Source organism: Leptonychotes weddellii, chromosome 1 (assembly GCF_054177405.1).
Source record: "Leptonychotes weddellii isolate Sample4059 chromosome 1, ASM5417740v2, whole genome shotgun sequence".
NCBI lineage: Eukaryota > Metazoa > Chordata > Mammalia > Carnivora > Phocidae > Leptonychotes > Leptonychotes weddellii.
In genome coordinates this window covers 119,396,365-119,402,692 of record NC_138369.1, presented here as the reverse complement: position 1 = coordinate 119,402,692, position 6,328 = coordinate 119,396,365, and the positions used below count along the sequence as shown (strand labels likewise).

General features: G+C 41.6%; 1 protein-coding gene across 1 annotated transcript in view; it reads left to right on the top strand.

Moving 5' to 3' along the window:
- Nucleotides 1-6,328, top strand: part of C1H3orf70 (chromosome 1 C3orf70 homolog) — a 77,819-nt gene that overhangs the window by 65,563 nt on the left and 5,928 nt on the right. The gene's annotated exons all lie outside the window — the stretch shown is intronic.

Genomic DNA, 6,328 nt, shown 5'->3' with positions numbered 1-6,328 from the left:
AAAAAACGAATATGATCAGGCTGGTGAACCGATCAGTGCCACACACTAGATTTTGGGCATATTTTGGTCTGTTAGAAGAAACTGCCTCCCAAAATTTTAAAGAAAGAAAAACTTGTATATGTACAAAAATAAGGATAAATATGATGAAGGGATGGAATATGACTGTAAAGATGAAAATTGTAAAAGATTTTATAAAAGGAATTGATAAGTTGGTTGAAAAAAGAAGAGAAATTAAAATAAAAAAAGGGAGAGAATGTGATCAGGCGGGAGACTAGAACAAAGCCATACACTAGAGATTTAGGGTATATTTTCGCCTTTTAGAAGAAACTGTATCCCAAAATTTTAAAGAGAGAACAATATATATATACCAAAAATAATGTTAACTACAATGAAGGGATAGAATATGACTCTAAAAGTGAAAAATAAAAAAGATTTTTAGAAAAGGGATTGATGTTGGTTGAAAAAGGGAAAAAGAAAAATTAAAAAAAAAAAAAAGGAAAATTAAAAAAATTAACTTTGAAAGACTAAAGAATCAGGGGGGAAAAAGCCATGGATTCTATGTGCAGTATTCCCCTAGCGCTGGAGTTCTGCCGTTCTCATTGATCGGTAAACTTGGTCTTGGCTGGCTGTTCTTGCTGATCTTCTGGGGGAGGGGCCTGTTGCCGTGGTTCCTAAATGTCTTTGCTGGAGGCGGAATTGCCGCGCCCTTGCCGGTCCAGGCTAAGTAATCTGCTCGGGTTTGCTCTCGGGAGCTTTTGTTCCCTGCAAGCTTTCCGTACAGCTTCAGGGGACGAGAGTGAAAATGGCGGCCTCCCAATCTCTGCCCTGGAGGAGCCGAGAACTTGGGGACCCGCTCTTCAGTGAGCCCCCAGAGAAAAGCAGTCAGTCACTCCCGTCTCCCCGGTCTCTGGCCGCACTCCGTGCTCACCCGGCCTGTGACCGAGCGTTTCTATCTCTGGTACCTGACTTGGTTTGGAGTCTCCAAACCCAGCAGATCCCTGCGGTGCGCTCCTGCGCCACTCCTCCCAGGGGAGGAAGGGGAATCTCCCTGGATCTGCCACTTGTTGGGTCCCTGCTGGAGGAACAGTGGCCCGATTGTGCTGTGGATCACGGTTTATGGCAACCCCAAGCTGAGAGCCTGCGCCTCGGCTCCGTCTCTGCAGCCGGCTTCCCCACTCCGATACCTGGGAGCTCTGCCGCACTCAGGCACCCCCGGTCTCTCTGTGACCCTGAGGGTCCTGAGACCACACTGTCTCAGCGAGGGTTCCACCCCCCACTTAGCCACTGGAGCGACGTCCCTCAGTGGAGCCGACTTCTAAAATTTCCGATTTTGTGCTCCGCTGCTCTATCATTTGCCGGTAACCAGCTGAAGGAGGCTCCCTGCCCCCCACCGCCCATGGTCTATCTTTGCAAATATCACCTCAGATTCACTTCTCCAAATGTCCTACCTTCCAGAAATGGTCGCTTTCTGTTCAGAGAGTTGCTGCTATTCTTTTCTTCGATCTCCTGTTGAGTTTGTAGGTGTTCAGAATGGTTTGATCCCTGTCTAGCTGAATTCCTGGGACCATACGAAATTTAGGTCTCCTACTCCTCTGCCATCTTGATCCTCCCCCCAAGATTTTATTTATTTAACAGAGAGAGAGAGAGTACAAGCAGGGGGAGCAGCAGAGGAAGAGGGAGAAAGAAGCAGGCTCCCCACTGAGCAAGGAGCTGGGGCTTGATCCCAGGACCCCAAGATCATGACCTGAGCCGAAGGCAGATGCTTAACCAACTGAGCCACTCCAGGCGCCCCTGAAATTTATTTTTCACTTATGGATCACAGTTGGTTTTTGTGATCTTAGTGTTGTGTAGTCAGTTTCATTATTGAGAAAATGGTTTCAGCGCCCTTGAAAAGATTCCAGATAAATTGATGGGTTTGTGACGTTTATTTTTATTTTTTATATAATTTTTTAATGGGAATTAAGTACTGTAATGAAGTTTAATATTCACTTTCCTATGGATGAATTTAGTGAGTGAATGAGTCATTAGCAAGCTAAGGCTGCCTCCCAGGACTATTTTGACAACAAGCTTAAGAATGTGTTTAGGGGGCACCTTGGGTGGCTCGGTTGGTTAAGCGTCTGCCTTCAGCTCAGGTCATGATTTCAGGGTCCTGGGATCAGCCCCTGTTGGCCTCCCTGCTCAGCAGGGAGTCTGCTTCTCCCTCTCCCTCTGCTGCTCCCCCTGCTTTTGCTCTCTGGCTCTCTCTCTGTCAAATAAATAAAATTAAAAAAGAAAAAAGAAAAGAAAGAATGTGTTTAAGTTCTTAAGAAAAGGAACTCTAGGGCTCCTTGGAGAAATGGCTGATTCCTGGACTGGGGCAGGGAATTACAAGATAAGCCAGTAACCTCTTATAGTACCAGAAAGCAAGGAAGGCTCCAAAAAAGGATGGGGGCATGTTGAGAGGACACAGGTACTAACTTGAAGGAGCTCCCAGAGTTAAATATGGGACATTTGAACAGCAAAGTAAATAATGATAGTAATGGATTACAATCCACAGAACAAAATAAATTGTGAATCATGCTTAATTTAAATAATTGAAAAAATAACTGAAGGAGAAGGAACAGCTCTTGCTTACATAGAATTCTAATTAATATAGAAGTAATGATGGAAATAGGAAATAACTGTTGGACAAACACCATAGTAGTGATTATTGCAGACCAGACCCACCTGTGCATGCTAAAGTTAGTAGGTCAAAGTATGGTGACAAATGGGATATTTGCATAGTCTCAAAGTTCTCTCTTCACAAGGTACTTAAGATATAAAGGAAAAACACTTACTTTATTGAGAAACCTAGACACATTAAACAAGTGTGCAAAGTTATCATCATCTGTAACAGCAGCATGTTACCTCCTGATAAAATGCATTGAAAAGTGCAACATCACTTCTATGGGGATTTTTTCCCCATTGTTTTAAATTATATTTTTTATTTTGAAAAAAAATGATAGATTTCACATGTAGTTTTATGAAAAATACAGAGATTCCATGTATTCTTTACCTTCTTCCCCCTAGTAACAAGTACAGTTGCAAAATTGTAGTTCATTATCATAACCAAGATATTGATAGTGATGTAGTCATATTACAGACATTTCCATCGCTATAAGGATTCCTGGCATTGCCCTTGTATAGCCTCACTCCTTTTTTTTTTTTTTTAAAGATTTATTTACCCCAGAGAGAGAGAGAGCATGCAAGAGCATATGAGCAGGAAGAGGGGAAAGGGAGAGAAAGAATCCCAAGCAGACTCCCTGCTGATTGGGGAGCCCAATGTGGGGCTTGATTTCACCACCCCAAGATCATGACCTTATGACTCCAAGATCATGACCTGAGCTGAAATCAAGAGTTGGAAGCCCAACTGACTGAGCCACCCAGGCACCCTGGCCTCACTCCTTTTAAAAATTGGGCTGCTTGTTTTCTGTTATTGAGTTGTAAGAATTCTTTATATATTCTGAATCATATGGAGTTTCCCTTCCAGTTTGTTAATATAGTGAATTACACAGGTTTTTTTAGTATTAAAAATTGTAGTAAAATACATATAAAATTTACCATCATAATGATTTTAAAGTGTATAGTTCAGTGGTATCAGTTACATTCATATTGTTGTACAACCATCACCACTATCCATCTCCAGAACTGTCTTTATCCTGCAAAACTGAAACTCTATACCCATTAAATAGCTCCCTGTTCTCTCTTATCTACTGGCCCCAGGCAATCACTATTCTGTTTTCTTCCTATATGAATTTGATTAATCTAAGTGGCTCATATAAGTGATATCATACAGTAATGTCTTCAAGGTTCATCCATGTTGTAGCATGGATTTCCTTACTCTTTAAGGCTGGATAATATTCTTTGTATATTCCACATCTTGTTTTTCCATTGATCTGTCGACAGGCGGTTGGGTTGCTTTCACCTTTTGGCTAATGTGAATAACGCTGCTATGAACATGGTTTTGCAGCTACTCTCTTTTAAGACCTTGCTTTCATTTCTTTTGGGTATATACCCAGAAGTGGAATTGCTGGATTATATCTAGATTTTTCTTTTACTCTCTCTACTTTCTATTCTGCAAGCCCTGTCTCTCTCTGAATATCTTTTCATTTTAGAGATTTACGTTTTAAAAGTTCTCATCTATTTATTTTTTAAATAACAGAGTAAAGCCTTAATTAAAAAAGACTGTTCAGAGAACAGAGTATAGTGGTTATTGAATTTCCGGGCTAAGTGGCCAGGAACCCCCCTTGGTTTCAGTCCTTGCTATTGCAGTATGTTAGTTTGTTTTATTCCCTTAGTAAGTACAGTATAGCAGACATCATTGAATTTCTCTGGTAATTCACGATCTTGTGATGCTGCAGGGTTATCATTACAAATATACACTCACAGTTCAGTATGCCACAGGGCAGAAGTTATTGGGGAATGGAACGACGTACAAACCCTTCTGGACTCTTTACAAAACTAAATCCTTGATACAAGTTTGTTTTCTCCTGTTAAGTATGTGCTATAAGAATATCAAACAATATAATGTTAAAATTAATTGATGTTTGAAAGATGTTTACTAAACTTAGTTTCTCATCTGGCCGTTTTTACTATTTTTTTCTTCTGTGCCTTCCTCTTTGCATCTGTATCCCCATATCACCAGATAATGGGCTGTCACCCTAGCTCGGAGTAAGCACACTTAATAGGTGTAACTTGTAGAAGCAGATGGAATCTGGAGTGCAGTATTCTGCACATCTTTGTCTCCCAGCTACATTTCTCTTTCTTTTACTACACTTCAAGGAAGAAAAACAGAGCTTTGGAGAAGACAGGACTAGAGAAAGAAAGAGGTAGAAGAGCTGAGATGAAGAGAAAGAGCAACAAATTTTTGAAGAAGCACAAAGGAGGAAAAGAAAGAGGAGGGTAGGGCTGGCGGGGGTCGGGGGGAGGTGGCAGGGAGCAGGGGGAAGGACAGGGTGGTTACAGAAGTCCCAAAGTCAGGCTTCATGGAGTCCCTCCTTTGGACTAAATAAAGTCCTGAACCCTGTGAGTCTGAGGAAGAATTTCTAGGAACTTCTACAGTGTGACAACTGGATAACTAAACCAGAGGTCACTTGAGCCAGAATGAACTTAATCAGCATCCTACAACAGGCATTTCTTGAGTGCCTGTCAGGCACAGCCTCCTGAACTCAGTAACCACCAGTCCCCCAGCCAAGAATAGAAAAGACCAACCTCCATTCCGGGTGTTTTATTCACCTCTCTGTCCTTGCCGGACACATCTTTCTCTGGTCTTGGGGCTGGAGGATTGGAGGGGAGGCTTGAAGTTCTGCCTTCTTTGCCCCTTCAGCTGATAATGCCCGTGATGCTTGGATGTGGAGGTCCTACTGTACTAAACTATTAATTAGTCTTATTGATTTGAACTTTTCTTGACAAGTAGTAATACTGTACTGGCTTTATAGATAACAAAGAAATAAAGATACCTGGCATATTTGAAACATAGTTCCCCAGGCAGGTGTGATGGGTTCTTCTCACTTGTATTTTTATCAGATAGGGTTTGCATGATATATATATATGTGGCCAGGCTTCAAAGCAGACCTGGGAACCCAAAGGCTTAACAGTTTTAAGTGTACCTTTCCCATGTGTTACTCCAGAATGAAGATGAATATATTTTTCGCATAATTTAGTTACAATGAAATTATAACAACTAAGCGTACATTTTTGTACAGTCGTCAGGAAACAGAAATAAAAAATATAGGCAGGCTAATTGAGCCTAAGAAATTACTGATGTTGCACTGTTTGTGGCCTAGTTTGCTGCTCACATTTCTGATCTGAAATTGCTATTCTCCCGTGGCCTAAATAAGTTGTTAAAAAGTCTAAGGTAGTTTTCCTTACAAATGTGATTTCTGTCCTAAAATTGCCAGTCTGACCAAGAAATAAACAGGAGCAGGTGCTATGCCCCGGTGAGCGAATTGCTTGCAAAGAGATGCTCATGAGGCTATCAGGGATCGGTAGTTCTGAGCCGGGGCGGTTCTGACCCCTAGGACTCTATGATAATGTCTGGCGACAGCTTTGAGTGTCATCCCTGAGGTGGAGGTGCTCCTGGCTTCTAATGGGTAGAGGTCAGGGGCGCTGCTAAACATCCTACGGTGCACAAGACACCCCTGTACAACAAAGAATGATCTGGTCTAAAATGGCAATAGTGCTAAGGTTAAAACGTGCTGTCATAAATATGCAGAAGATACAGTATGGACTGATAATCAACTATATTAGGAAAAACCCAAGATGGTGTCTACAATTGTGACTGTCTCAGTTTTCCAGGGTTTTTTTTTAA